Raw genomic sequence first — 15,485 nt, forward strand, 5'->3', positions numbered from 1 at the left:
TTTTTTTCTTCTATTTCTGCTTTGCTCCCTTCCTGTCCTCTCTTCCCCATCACCCCCCAGTCCCCTTCCCCCAACCCAGTACCCTTCCCCACTCTCCAGAGCAACCCTCCCTGCCAACCCCCACTCCCCGCCCGCTGCTCCCTCTGCTGGGCCTCTCCTCCCTACTCTCTCTCGCAGGCTGGTTTGTTATGGCATGAAAAATGGCTCTGTGGAATAAAGATGTTTCCCCTCTGATGAGCACATTTGCAGAAGGTATGTCAGAGATCCTAGGGCTGGGGTTGGGCTGTCTTTCAAGAAAGTTGTTTTTCCCCCTTCTTTCCTTCCCTCCCTTCTTCTCCCTCCCCTCTCTGCTCCCTTACCCACCCCCTCCTTCTTTGCTTACTTATTGGAAGAGTAATAAATATTGGTCAGACAGGCCCTTCTCACAGTTACAAAGCCTACCTGTAAGCGAGCTCAATAATTAGCAGTCCTGAAGATGATATATGACTTTCATTACCCTTTGGGACTGGAGACTAAATGAGGACAGAGCTAATTGCCGTGCAAAGCAGTTTGGCATGAATGAGAAAAATGCAGGCCCTGTCTCCTGCCAAAAAAGGGCCCTATTGCTGCTCTGATCTCAAGGCTGGTTTCTGCCGCAGGAGTTCACTCGGTGTCCATAAATCACAGGCTGCTTACAGCTGAAGCTGCCCTGAGTCGTCAGTGAGCTGTACGCTGAGTGACAGATCCCAGCCGACTGCATTAGAACTTTAACTCCCTCCTTTCTTCTCCTCCTCCTCATCCTCTTCTTCCTCCTTTTCACACTGACCAGAAAATTAAACCCAGACTCCTCAGAGAGGGTGGCAGGAGGCTGGGGTAGGGGTGGGGGCGGTTGGCTTGGGTTGGGTTCCCGATGTCCACGTCCACCTGCTCCCTCCCTGCACTCTGTCTCCCCCCTCGAAACATACAGGGGACGACAGTTCTCTCCACCCTCAGGAAGAGGCAGGCCCCTCCTGGAATGCTCCAGGCTGAGCTTTTGTCCTTGGTTTGTCATCGAGACAAATGCGGCCTCCCTTCTGGCCTGCATGTCTCTCTCTTCCCCCACCACCCTTGCAGGAAATGCTTCTCTTCTCTTATAGGAGGAGGACTGACACCAGCCACACTTGTGTCTGCTGCTGACAAATGTGCGCACGCCTTGGAGGGCGGGGCCAGGCAGGACAGAGCCGCCCATGACAGGGGGACACCTCCTGGTAACATTTTCTTCTCTATCCCTCACACCTGCCCCTTTCATCACTCCTCAAGGAGCCCTGCTTCTGAAAGTCCCGGGTGGAAAACGCACTAATGTGCAAAGCACCATCCTTGTCCTTTTCCATCCAGTTCCCTGGTAAGTGAGGGAGCTTCCCTCCCTGTGCTTTTCTCTCTTCCTGGCTTTTCTAAGGCCAGTCACATAATTAATTCTTAGAACTGCCAAATTATATTTGACACTTAATTTAAAACTCAAGGTTCCATAATGCAAATCTTCTCCTGGTAAGAAGGGTGACATGCACATTGAACATGTAGGCAACCTGACAGGTTGGAGGGGCAGTTCTGTGTGAATCCCAGAGAGGGAAGGGAGCTGACTTTTATTGAACACCTACTTTATATCCGGTGATTTCCATTGATTAGCTCACTTCCTTCCCACAACCCTATGAGGCAAGTACTATTACTGCATCCATTGTGCAGACAAGGACACCAAGACCCAACACGACTTATTTACCCAATTTACTCTTCCTGTTAGGGAAGAGCCCAAGCTGGGATTCATGGTCTTGAGATCTTGAGAGCCCCTTATGTCTTTGTGCAATTCAATTCCTCCTTCAAGGATGGAAGCAGGAATCCCCCAAAATGGAAGCTTCCTTCCCATGAGGGTGGGAATCAGAGGCAGACTCTGGCTGCACATCACAGAATGCCTAGCTACAGCAGCTTACATGGTGCAGGTTACTTGTCCCACATAACAAGAAACCCAGAGGCAGGGCCATCCAGAGCTGGCGCAGCTCAATGATGACTTCAAGAACCGAGACTCTTTCTGTCTTCCTGCTTCACCATCCTTGCATTCTAACTTCTTGCATTTTGGTTGCAAAGCGACCTCTGCAACACAAAGCATCGTATCTTCAGTCCAGGGAGGGAAGAGGTTTTAGAGAAAAGGGATAAAAGGAATTCCCCCAGCCAAGGCTTTGTCTTTTTATTTGGGAAGAGGAACCCTCCCGAGCAGACTTCCCCTTGCCTATAATTGGCCAGATCCCATCTCTCTCACCTTCTCCCCACCTACACCAGTCGTTGGCCAAGGGAATGAGTTGTCATGACTTGTTTAGACCAATCATGATTCATCTTCTGGGACTGGCAGAGGGCCCTTGATCTTTGCCTCCCTAAGATCAAAGAATCTCCAGTTGCTAATTACGCAGGTCACATTGTTAACAGGGAAGGAGCGGGAATGGCTGTTGGATATGCAATGGACAGTGTCTGCCGCACCCAGCTCTTATCCTTAGCCACCTCTTGGTCTGATGGAAGAGACCTGAGTCCCAACTGGAGAATGACTCTGATATTCTGGGTATGTGCACAGACAGCTTTGAGGAGTTTTGGAAATTTGGTTCCCTTCTAAGCTACCACTATTTCTGGGGTCTGTCTACCCCAACACCCCTAAGGGGGAGGGGGAGAATTTGTGCTTTGTCCTCTGGACCCAGGTCTATGGATCTATGTGTGAGTGGACAGGGGTGACCCCATGATCACTCCCCCATGTGTAAGCTCCAGAGCAAGCTGTGGCCTCTGCTTGGGACAGACAATGTCCTGAGTGGTTAACTCTGGAAACCAGTGTGCCTGGGTATCAAAATGAGAGCCTGGACATCTTATCCATACATCTCACACTCCTGCTTTGTAAAATCATTGGGAAGGGGATTGTTCCCTTCCCACCTCCATCTGCAGCTGGGGCATGACACGGCATCCCCCAGTTGTGGTACTCATGGGGAAGTTCTTATCACTGTCTCCTTCCTATTCAGCTGGGGGCAGATTCACTTGCTAGGAGGAGCATCTGTCAGGAACCAGGCAGCAACTAGGCGGCACACTCAACAGTAACATGCTCATCACCTGTCCCACAGGACTAGAAAGGCCATTTCTGGGCTCCTGGCTGCCTCGCTCATTTACCCCAAGACTTCTGATACTCTCCAAATCTTCTTCAGGTGTCTCCTCCATGCAGATGGGAAGGCTGGTAGGAGGTTTCTGAGTCCTATAGCCCCATCTCAGGCCCCTCCGGGTGCAAACTAGGTCACATCTCTCTTTCCTTGAGGCCCCAGTGGCTTCCCATATTCCTGAGACTAAAACTCAAACTCTTTACCCTGACCTACAAGTAGAGTGACCGTCATCCCAACAATATTATTAGGAGAGCGACCTTTCAGTTTCAATGCATTCTAGTCTGGATGATAAATTACATGGTCACCTTATCACACAGCAGGCTTTGTGTGTCCCCAGCCTCCTCTCCTCCAGCTGGCTCTGCTTACCTGCCTTGCTCCAGCCAGGCAGAGCAGTTCCCTGAAGCAGCCACGCTCTCGCCCACCACACCACCCTCATGCACACGTTACCTCCACCTGGAACATTCTACCCGTTTCTTCCCCTGCCTAATTTCTATTCAGCTCTCAGGCCTGATTTAGATGTTCCTTTTTTCAGAGGAGTCTTCCTTTATGGCCCATCAACCTTAAGTTGGGTCCTCCCTCTGTCCTGTCATACAAATGCTTATTTCTCTTAGTGCCAGAATCATCAGCTGTATGTGTTTCCCCCACTAGATTGTAAGCACCATGAAGGCACAGGTCATTGTATCTCCAGAACCTAGCATGGGGCTGTTGCCCCATAACTATATATTTTATGAATGAATAAAAGGATGAATGAAAACACAGTGTTTCCCATAAATGCACACACACACACACACACACACACACACACACACACACACACATACACACACACATACACACCCCTCCAAGATACCAAGCCCACCACAATCATCTCCAGGGAGATGTAATTCTGGCACAATCTGAGCTTCCCAGCAGCAAAACACGCCACTCTGAGTTGCTTACCCCATGAAGGGTTCAAACAAGGGCCATCTGTCAGGAAAGGAGACACATGGACTGAGGAATATTGCCTTGCAGGCTTCTGAACCATGACTGATTCTCATCCTCCCTCACACAGGACAGCAGCCAGATTACCTCCAACTCCAGACCACCACATTCAACACCACAGTGAACATCTCTATATGTGTCCCATTATGGATTCATGTGAAAATTCCCCTGGAATAGAGATGTCCCAGGTAGCTGAATTGATGGGCCATTGGGGATGTATATACTTAATTGAATTAATCCCCCTTTTTTTATTTCTTTCTTTTTTTTTTCTTTTGGCTTGTACAAGTTCTAGAATTCTTGGACTGATTATCCATCTTGACAAAGGAGGCCTTGAATCAAATTTAATCTGGTAAAAAAATAAATATACCTTTCTTTTCTGCAATAGACTAAATGTATAGTCCCCACAAAATTCATTTTAACCCCCAAGATGATGATGTTAGAAAGTGGGGACTTTGTGAGGTGAATAGGTCCTAATGGTAGAACCCTCGTGCATAGGTTTAGTGCACTTATCAAAGAGACATCGGAGAGATCCCTTGTGCCTTCTGCCATGTGAGTTATAGTGAGAAAACAGCCATCTACTAGGAATCAGAACCTCATCAGACACCAAATCTGCCAGCACCTTGATCTTAGATTTCCCAGACTCCAGAACTGTTAGAAATAAATTTCTGTTGTTTATAAGCCACCCAGTCTATGGTATTTTGTTATAGCAGCCCGAAAAGACTAAGACATATGCCAAGCACCATAGGAAATGTGCTACATGTTATAGACACATCTTCTATGTGCCATTATCCACCCTTTAAATAAACACCTTAGAATGAGCTGGGCAATGGAGGTGGGAAATGTCAACCTTTGCCTACTCCTTGGCATAGGGAAGGGGAGCAAGAGAGAAAAAGGAGAGAGCGCTGGTAAAGCCTGGATCTTCTGGGTGTATAATAGCTCTCCTGGAGGCCCATGGAAAAACCCATTGTGTAGAACACTAGGTTGTGCTCCTCCAAGACCTGGGCTGGGCTTATAGCAGCAACCAGACCCTTCCCAGTCCAAGGAGACCCACACTTCAGCCAGAAGCCACAGTATAGGGAAGACCCTATACTGTCTTCCTAACTAGAACTACAAAAGGCAATTACTTGGCTCATCTGCAGCCTGTCCGCAGCCAGCCCAGGCCTGATGGACTCGAGTGTGGACATCAAGAATGTAGCAGGATGATCATGTGGGTGGCATGGAGTTTCCCCTGAGCAGGAAAAAGGATGGACTGTGTCCCAGCCACAGACAGCTTCCCAAACTCCAGCAGAATGCTTTCAGACATGCAGACAGATGTGCAGACAGACATGCAGATAGATTTCCAGACAGACACGCAGGTACATGTGCAGGAAGATGTGCAATTGGGGAGGACAACTATGGGCACAGAGATGTACACCCTGTCATATAAAGTGAGTCTTCTTCCAGCCACCTCAGTCTCCTCCAGCACAGCTAGCCTCTCAGTTTATCAGCACTATTGCCGAAAGCAAAAGAGCATTGAGGGCCTTCCATTTATATCAAGGCAGAGTAACAGACTGATTCGCCTTTCCCTCCCAGCCGATACAACTAAAACACCATACAAAATATACGAAATCATTTTCTTATCTTTTCTTTTCTTTTTTTTTTGAGACTGGGTCTCACTGTGTCACCCGGGTCACCCAGGCTGGAGTGCAGTGGCACAATCACAGCTCACTGCAACTGCCGCCTCCGAGGCTCAAGTAATCCTCCCACCTCAGCCTCCTGAGTAACTGGGATTACAGGGGTGTACCACCATGCTCAGCTAGTATTTTTGTATTTTTGTATAGATAGGGTTTCCTGAATATTCCTTTATCTACTAAGGAAATTGAATTTGTAGTTATAAACTTCCCCACAAAGAAAAGCACACACAGACACACACACACATACACACAGAAAACTACAGGCCCAGATGACTTCTCTGGTGAATTCCACCAAACGTTGAAGGAAGAAATGACACCAATTCTACGCACTCTTCCAGAAAATCGAGGATGAGATAATACTTCTAATCTCATTCTATGAGGCCAGCATCATTCTGATACCAAAACAAGAAAAGTATTGACCAATATATTAATACTTCATGAACCTTGATGCAAAAATTCTTAACAAAATTTTAGATAATGTAATTATTGTGTACAATCATTGTACATATTGTAATTTTAGCAAATTACAATACATAAAAATGATAATACATTATGACCAGGTAGGGTTTTATTCCAGGGATTCAAGGTTGATTTAACATTCAAAAATCAATTAATGTAATAACACCGTATTAATAAAAGGAAGGACAAAAGCCAGCTGATTACCTCAATAGATGCAGAAAAAAAATGACAAAATTCAACACCCAGTCATGATGGAAATTCTCTACAGACTGGAAATAAAAAGAACTTCCTCCACCTGATGAAGGGCCCTGTAAAGCTCACAGTTAGCATCACACTTCGTGATGAAAGACTGAATGTTCTTCCCTTAAGATATGGAATCAGGGCAGGGCACAGTGGTGGCTCACACCTGTAATCCCAGCACTTTGGGAGGCCGGGGCAGGCGGATTACCTGAGGTCAGGAGTTCCAGACCAGCCCGGCCAACATGGTGAAAACCCATCTCTACTAAAAATACAAAAATTAGCTGGGGGTGGTGGCAGGCGCCTGTAATCCCAGCTACTCGGGAGGCTGAGACCAGAGAATCGCTTGAACCCAGGAGGTGGAGGTTGCGTGAGCTGAGATCATGCCATTGCACTCCAGCCTGGGCAACAGAGTGAGACTCCGTCTCAAAAAAAAATAAAAATAGGCCGGGTGCGGAGGCTCATGTCTGTAATCCCAGCACTTTGGGAGGCTAAGGTGGCAGACCATGAGGTCAGGAGTTCGAGACCAACCTGGCCAACATGGTGAAACCCCATCTCTACTAAAAATACAAAAATTAGCTGGGCGTGGTGGTGTGTGCCTGTAATACCAGCTACTGGGTAGGCTGAGGCTGGAGAATGGCTTGAACCCAGGAGGCAGAGGTTGCAGTGAGCCGAGATCGTGACACTGCACTCCAGCCTGGGTGACAGAGTAAGACACCACCTCAAAAAAAAAAAAAATTAAATAAAAATAAAATTTAAAAAAAACACTGTTCATGCAACAAAAAGATAAGTCATAGATTGGGAAAATGTTTGCATATTGCATATCTGATACAGGACTTGTAGCCAGAGTATATAAAGAACTCTCAAAATTCAATAATAAGAAAACAAACAACCCAATATGAAAATAATCAGCAAAAGATTGGAACAGACACTTTATGAAAAAATATTTACAAACGGCAAATGGTTATTAGGGAAATGCAAATTAAAATCTCAATGATACCACTACATACCTATTAAAATAATTAAAATGTAAAAGACTGACCATACCACGTGTTGGTGAGGATGTGGAGGAACTGGGCCTCGTACACTGATGCTAGGAATGTAAAACGATACCATCGCCTCTAATTGGGACTCTGAGCCCGGGCGATTTCTGGTGCTGCGCGACTCCAAGAAGGCACCCGCATGGGCCTCAGAACCCAGCACAGTTGCTCCCAGCCCCGCAGCGCGCACCGCAGGGAGGGCAGAGCTGGCGCATTCCCGCCACCACTCTTCCACCTGCTCGGTGGAGAAGGGCAGATGAGAGGGTCCAGGTCGAAATCTAGCCAGCCCTGGGCCTCCAACCAGGAAAAGGACTACACTGAGCAGGGGAGGCAGGGCAGGCCGCAGGCAGCCTCCGTAGGAGCCCGGCCAACACCTGGGAGACCCGGGGCCACCAAAGGGCAGCAAAATTAGGGGCGCTGCTGAGACCCGGAAACCCACCACAACTACAGGAAGGAAACCAAGGGGCCGACCCAAAAAACCGGGAAGGACGGAGAGAAGGGCATCGGAGTGCTCAGAGGAGGAGCAGCTTCCTCCTGAGCCTGGACTGCTCTGCTCGCTCACGCTGCCCCCTCCCTTCCCCCAGGCCCACCTCCCCACCGCTTCACCCTGCCCTCTCACCACCACCCCCTGCGCCGCGCAGCAGCCGCTGCAGGGCCCCTGCCGGCCGACTGGGGAGAAGTTCTCTGGCCTCAGCTCCCAGCCACCCCGCCCGCCCACGCACACACTTGCGCCACACCTTGCGTCCCACTTAGCCACACCCTGCCCCTGCTGCGTCCCCACGCGCATGTCGGTAGGGACATTGCTCTCTGGGCTTTTGGTTTGGGGACCCCCCCCGCTCTGCTTCTCCACTGTTCCCTTTGGTTTCCCAGAGAGGGGCCTGGGAGGGCTCCCCTGGCCTTAAAAGGAGTCCAGGCCCCTCTCATTCTGGCGTGCCCTACTCCACTGTCCTGGCAGCAACAGGTGTGGCCAGTGGAGGGGGACGCTTGGCCCCCAGGATGCCCCCAGCCAACTTGTGTCTTTGTCACCGCGTGGAGCTCACACCTATTTTTCTTCCTTCCCTCCTTTTGCTAGTCCCTGCACTCCTTTGCACTGCCTGCTTTGGGGTACAGAAAGGAAGGCAGGAGGGGTTTGAGCCACCTACCCTTCTTCACAGGGGCGCCAGCCCCCTTGCCCTCAGTCTGGGATCCGAGTCTCTATTGCAGTGATGCAGATGCAGGGGCACCTATTGTCCAGGTGAGGCCCAGGCTGCCTGTGGCAGCCACCTGAGGTGAGCTGGGGCTGCGCCCCAACCCTACCTGCTTCCACCACTCAGCCTGTTTCTCCCTCCTCAGATGGAGTGCCAATAACAAAGAGCTCGGCCTTCGCGAGCCCCACCCCCGGGCTCCCGTTCACAAACTACCTCTGGACAGTTGTGTTTTTTGTTCAGTGTTTCATTCTTAACATCTATCACGGCTGCTGCTCCCGGCACCGAATGTCCATCCTCATTACCTCTTATTCTGCTCACATTCCCCTCCCCCAAGATACTCTTCTCAGGCAAGAGGGGCTGCATGTGTCAGGGCTGCTTATGGACCACCTCAGTCCCAGGGAAGATGGGCCCGGACCCTCAGATGCTGCAGCAGAGTGACAAAGGGGACTGAACTGAACATAACAGGTAAAGGGGCTGCCTTCCCCTGTTCCGTCAGGGAGTGGGTAGGTCCCAGGCCAGGGACCCCCTCTGGTTTCCTATTTGCAGTTACTTGAATTTTTAAAATATCCTTTTCTGGAAAAAAAAAAAGATACAACCACTTTGGAAAACAATTTAACAATGTCTTTAAATGTACATCTAACAGGCCGGACATGGTGGTGCACACCTGTAATCCCAGTTTCTTGGGAGGCTGAGGCAGAAGAATCTCTTGAACCCGGGAGGCAGAGGCTGCAGTGAGCCGAGATCCCACTACTGCACTCCAGCCTGGGTGACAGAGCAAGACTCCATCTCAAAAAAATAAATATATATATACACGTATATAATGTATACGTATATATATAATATATATAATATATACATATATATATAATGATCCAGTCCACTGGTAGATATTTGCCTAAAAGAAATGAAAACTTATGTTCTCACAAAGATTTGTAGATGAATGTTTATAGCAGCTTTATTTGTAATAGACAAAAACTGGGAACAACCCAAATTTCTGTCAACAGATGAATGAATAAATATGTGTGACAAGAACAAAGTGCCAAAGAGATATTTGTACACCCATGTCCAGAACAGCATTATTCACATAGCCAAAAAGTGGCAGCACCCCAGGTGTCCACTCACAGATGAATGGATAAGAAAACTGTGGTGTATATATATATATAGGAATATTATTTAGCCTTAAAAAGGAAAGAAGTTCTGACACATGCCATAGCACAGATGAACCCAGAAGGCATTATGCTAAGTGAAATAAGCCAGACACAAAAAGACAAATACTGCATGATTCCACTTTTCTGAGGGACCTAGAGTAGTCAAATTCAGAGAGACAGAAAGTAGAATGGTGGTTGCCGGGGCTGGGTGGAAGGAGGACAGGGAGTTATCGTTTAACGGGTTTAATCAGTTTTGCAAGATGAAAAGAGTTATGTGGCAATGGTTGTACAAGAGTGTGGATATATTTAAGTGTATTAGACTAGACACTTAAAATGTTAAGATGGTAAATTTTATATTATCTGTATTTTACCACAATTAAAATTAGCCCTCCACTGACCGGGCGCAGTGGCTCATGCCTGTAATCCCAATACTTCGGGAAGCCGAGGCAGGCGGATCACCTAAGGTTGGGAGTTCGCAACCAGCCTGACCAACATGGAGAAACCCTGTCTCTACTAAAAATACAAAATTAGACAGGCGTGGTGTTGCATGCCTGCAATCCCAGCTACTTGGGAGGCTGAGGCAGGAGAATCGCTTGAACCTGGGAGGCGGAGGTTGTGGTGAGCCGAGATTGTGCCGTTGCACTCCAGCCTGGGCAACAAGAGCAAAACTCCGTCTCAAAAAAAAAAAAAAAAAAAAAAAAAAAAAAATTAGCCCTCCATGGCAGACATTTATACTGCAAATGAGTTAGAGAAAAGTTAAGAAGCATTTTACACCAAAAAAAAATTTTTTTTGGCTGGGCGTGGTGACTCACGCCTGTAATCCCAAGCACTTTGAGAGGCTGAGGCGGGTGGATCACTTGAAATCAGGAGTTCGAGACCAGCCTGGCCAACATGGTGAAACCCCACTCTACTAAAAATACAAAAATTAGCCAGGCAGTGGTGCATGCCTGTAATCCCAGCTACTTGGGAGGTTGAGGCAGGAGAATCATTTGAACCAGGAGGCAGAGGTTGCAGGGTAGCAATGAGTGTAGATGACACCATTGCACTCCAGCCCGGGCGAAAAAGCAAGACTCTGTCAAAAAAATAATAATAATAATAAATTAATTCCGGGGAAAAAAGAGATTTCTTACATCCTGAAAGAACCTAGACAGCTTCCTGGAGGAGGTGTCATTTGGTTGAGATTCAGGAATGAGAATAGGATTTACCTTGAGAACAGGAATTGGGTATCCCAGGCAAAGGACAGCTTGAGCAAAGGCCAGGAGGCTGGAGTGAACACTCTCCAGCCCACTCCAACCTCCTGGGGTCAGAGAGCTGGCATCCGAGGAACACCCTGAGTTGGGGGTATGAAGTTGAAAAGTAGATGGGGCCTACCCTTGAGGGCCTCCCAGCCTCTGTTGGAGAAGAGAGACATTTGTAAACATCACTCCCAACTGAGCCAGACCCACAGTGCCACAGCTCCATCATGATGGCCACTCGGGAAGGAGACTTGAGGTCAGCTCTGGACGGTCATCAAAAAATAAACATGTCCCTGGACATTCAGGAAACGCCCAGCCGAAGCTGTGTCCAGGCGGGGCTGTTTGCTTATTTGTGACTTTCCTGCTTTCCATCACCCTGTCAGCGGCCACCCTACCCCCATCCTCACTCTGATGCCCAGTCCAGCCTGGCCTCAGTCATTGGCTTCAGAAGAAAAGCAGTTCCTATGGCCAGACATGGTGGCTTATGCCTGTAATCCTAGCACTTTGGGAGGCTGAGGCAGGAGGATCACTTGAGCTCAGAAGTTCAAGACCAGCTTGGGCAACATAGAGAGAACTCATCTCTTAAAAATAAAAATAAAAAGAAGAAAACCGGTTCCTGAGAAGACAGGCAGGAGAGGAAGCAGCATGGTACGTGTGGGGTCGGTGGGTGAGTGTTGTGTCAGAGTGCATTTGCACACACATAGGTCTGACCATGTGTGTGATGGAATGCAGGTGTGTTTGCCCACATGTGCAGGCATGGGTCTGTGTGTACGTGTGTGCACATGTGCGTGTCGTACTATGGTAGGTGGGGGTCTGGATGAAGCAGTGTGGACTCTGGGCCCAGCTGGACTGGGTTGAAATCTAACTCCAACAAGTTACTTTGCCTTTCTCTGCCTCAGTTTCTACATTTGCTAAATGCAGAAAATAATATTACTTGTCTCACAGTTGTTGTAAGGATTGAAATGATTCAAGAAGGCACTTGATCAATGGTGCTGGTGCACAGAAAGTGCTTAATAAGTGTTAGCATTAACATTTGTCATGTATCCATGTGCATATGCGTGAGAGAGACGGGATGTGTATGCGTGTGTGCACACATGTGGTTTATGAGTATGGACATGTGGGCAGCTTTGCAGAGACTGCATGAGCGTCTCGAGGGTACATGTGCTGGGATTCTGGAAACAGCCGCCACAAGCAGCCTGGTGCCCTCCAAGGAGCCCAGGATCACCCTCACCATAGAGGAAAGCCAGTTCTTTGGGCAGCCTCCTTCCCCACAGCCCTCTGCCCTGAGGAGGAGGCCCCAAGCGTTGGTCTGATTTCTTGCTTTGGGTTGCTCAAGTCTTTTGTTGTCTTTCCTTTTCCTCAGGCTGCAAGAGTGTGGAGATTTTTTTCTATCGAAGGCCAGTGACCCCCAAAAGAAATCAAGCAGGGGTTATATGCAAAAATCAACTTAATCTGGGGTCTGTTTTTCCTTGAAAAATAACAAAGGAACTCAACTCCTCTGCTTTTTAAATCAAGAACAGTAAATGGCACCAATGCTTAAAAAAAAAAAGTTCTCATATTATATATTATGTGAAATTGCTTTATAAAGGGTAAAGCACTTTACAGATGTGAGGAATTCTTATCCTTTCAGAGGCAAAGCACACCCCACCAGGGCAAGGGAGGAGCCAGTAAAGGGGGAAAGAGAGATTAAGAGGAAAAGCCGTCAGCCTGGTACTGGGTGGTTCATCGGGGATCCAACCTTCAATACTGATAAACAGACAACCATGTTGAACTGCTCTGATTCACAAACCTTTAGAATTTAAATTCTAGATGGGGGGCCGGGCGCGGTGGCTCACGCCTGTAATCCCAGCACTTTGAGAGGCCGAGGCGGGAGGATCACGAGGTCAGGAGATCGAGACTATCCTGGCTAACACGGTGAAACCTCGTCTCTACTAAAAATACAAAAAATTAGCCAGGTGAGGTGGCGGGTGCCTGTAGTCCCAGCTACTTGGGAGGCTGAGGCAGGAGACTGGCGTGAACCCAGGGGGCGGAGCCTGCAGTGAGCCAAGATCACGCCACTGCACTCCAGCCTGGGCGACAGAGTGAGACTCCATCTCCAAAAAAAAAAAAGAATTTAAATTCTAGATGGAAACACAGTGGGCTCTGGACTCAGGCTGGCCTGGATTCAAGTCCCAGCTTTGCTGTCACCAGCAGGGCCACTGCATTAAACACTGTGTCCCTGGAGTTGTGCAACCCAGGGACCCGCTGACCAGGTACGTGAATTGAGCTGTAGTTGGATCAGTGGTGACCCCCACAAAAGATATGTCTGTGTCCTAATCCTAGAACCTGTGAATATTACCTTCTATGGTGAAAGATGCGAATAATCAAATAACTTAAGAAGAGTTTATCCTGGTTTATCTGTGTGGGTCGTAAATACAATGACAAGTGTCCTTATGAGAGGAGGCAGAGAACAATTGGAGACAGACAAGAAGAGAAGATGTGGACACACAGAGGAGAAGGTGATGTGAAGACAGAGACAGAGATTGGAGTGATGCAGCCACAAGCCCAGGAATGCCAGGGCTACCAGAGACTGGAAGAGCATAGGAAAGGATTCTCCCCTAAAGCCGCTGGAAGGAGTAGAACCAAGCTGACACCTTCATTTCAGACTTCTAGCCTCCAGAACTGTAAGAGAATAAATTTCTGTTGTTTTAAGCCTCCCAATTTGTGGCAATTTGTTACAGCAACCACAGGAAGATAACACCAAGGGAAATTAGTGAATTTCTCTACATCTGGGAATAGTGATCACTCCTCTCTCCTAGACGTTTTATTGAGGATAAAATAAGGAATGCACAGGCCAGGCATGGTGGCTCACAGCTATAATCCCAGCACCTTGGGAGGCCAAAGTGGGAGGATGACTTGAGCCCAGGAATTCGAGACCAGCCTGGGCAACATAGTGACACCCTATCTCTACAAAAATTTTTTTAAAGTAACCAGACCTGTTGGCATGCCCCTGTGGTCCCAGCTACTTGGGAGGCTTGAGCTCAGGAGTTTGAGGCTGCGGTGAGCTATGATCACACCACTGCACTCAAGCCTGGGCAACAGAGCAAGAGACCCTGTCTCTGGAGGAAAAAATAAAAAATAAAAAAAGATTTTCATTCCTGAAGGGCCTTGGGGGAAAAATTCAAAAGAAAAAGAAAAAAAAGTTAGATAGGCAGATGAAGCTACAGTTAGCTGTGGAGCTCGGAGGTCCTGTTTGAAGATTCAGGGAGGCAATGTTAACTCTTCAGTTGTGTCCCAGAATGCTATGTGCTGGGGATTCATGGTGAGCAGGTCTCAGTATCTGCACCACAACGAGAGTTTTGAGCTTTATGTCTGAGGCCTCACAGCCTGAGTCTCAGCCTTCCTCACCTCCTTACTCCTGGCAATAGTCTAGAGTTGTCCAGTTTCTTTGTCTCTAAATGTCCACCAATATCCATTCTACCCATTTCTTCCTTTTAGGAAGAGCAGCTGCTGAACTCAGCAGGAACTTACCGCTATCCAACTAGAGACTTCATTTCCCAGCCTCCCTTGCAGCTGGGGGAGGGGTGGCCATCTAAGTAAGTCCTGACCAATGGGGTGTGAGAGGAAGTGATGACGCTCTTGAAAGGAAGCTGCTTGGGGACCTCGGCCAGAAATCTCCAAGGTGGATGGGGGAGAAGCCCTTCTAGCCTCGCAGATGAAGGGGGTCTAGTGCTGTGCTGCCAGATACTGGAGATACTAGCCACGTGTGGCTACTTAAATTAATAAAAGTTAAATAAAATTTAAGCTCTTCCTTTCTCTGCCATCATGGTGTGTGAAGTTGACTGTTTCTGGCCATGTCTTCTCACAAGACTTTTCAGGGTCAGGTGATTCCTGGCCAAGAAACAAAAGCAAAATCGTCCCATTCCCCAGTGGATTCAGACGAAAACTGGTAATAAAATCAGGCACAACTCCAAGAGGAGACATTGGAGAAGAACCAAGCAAGGCCTGCAAGGAATTGCACATGAGATGGCACACATATTAATGCTGGATCAAGGTCACTGTCTTACACTATCAAGCTGACAAGGTCACCACTATCTAGACAGTCAGACATGTTTGATTGAGAAAATGTGTTTTCTCTTTGTTTATATGTGCTGCACTAGTAGGCTGGTTCAGAAATAAATATGTGAAACCCTTTCGTTTGAATAAATAAATCAATAGTAAAATTTAAATAAAATGTAAACCTCAATTTCTCAGTCCCACTGGCCACGTTTTAAGTGCTCACTGGACATGTGGCTGTTGACTGCTGTACTGGACAGCCAGATAGAAATATTTCCATCATCACAGAAGGTTCTATTGGACAGCACTGTCCTAGAGAATGTACAACAGCAAGAAAGAAGGAGGCTGGGTTC

General features: G+C 47.9%; 1 long non-coding RNA gene across 1 annotated transcript in view; it reads right to left on the bottom strand.

The window, feature by feature from the left end:
* Positions 1 to 14,647, bottom strand: part of LOC129045217 (uncharacterized) — a 68,536-nt gene extending 53,889 nt beyond the window's left edge. The window contains exon 1 of the long non-coding RNA XR_008504918.1: positions 14,608 to 14,647. This is a non-coding gene — a long non-coding RNA (uncharacterized LOC129045217). The remainder of the gene's footprint in view (positions 1 to 14,607) is intronic.
* Positions 14,648 to 15,485: the final 838 nt, after the last annotated feature.

This window comes from Pongo pygmaeus, chromosome 8 (genome assembly GCF_028885625.2).
Source record: "Pongo pygmaeus isolate AG05252 chromosome 8, NHGRI_mPonPyg2-v2.0_pri, whole genome shotgun sequence".
Lineage (NCBI taxonomy): Eukaryota > Metazoa > Chordata > Mammalia > Primates > Hominidae > Pongo > Pongo pygmaeus.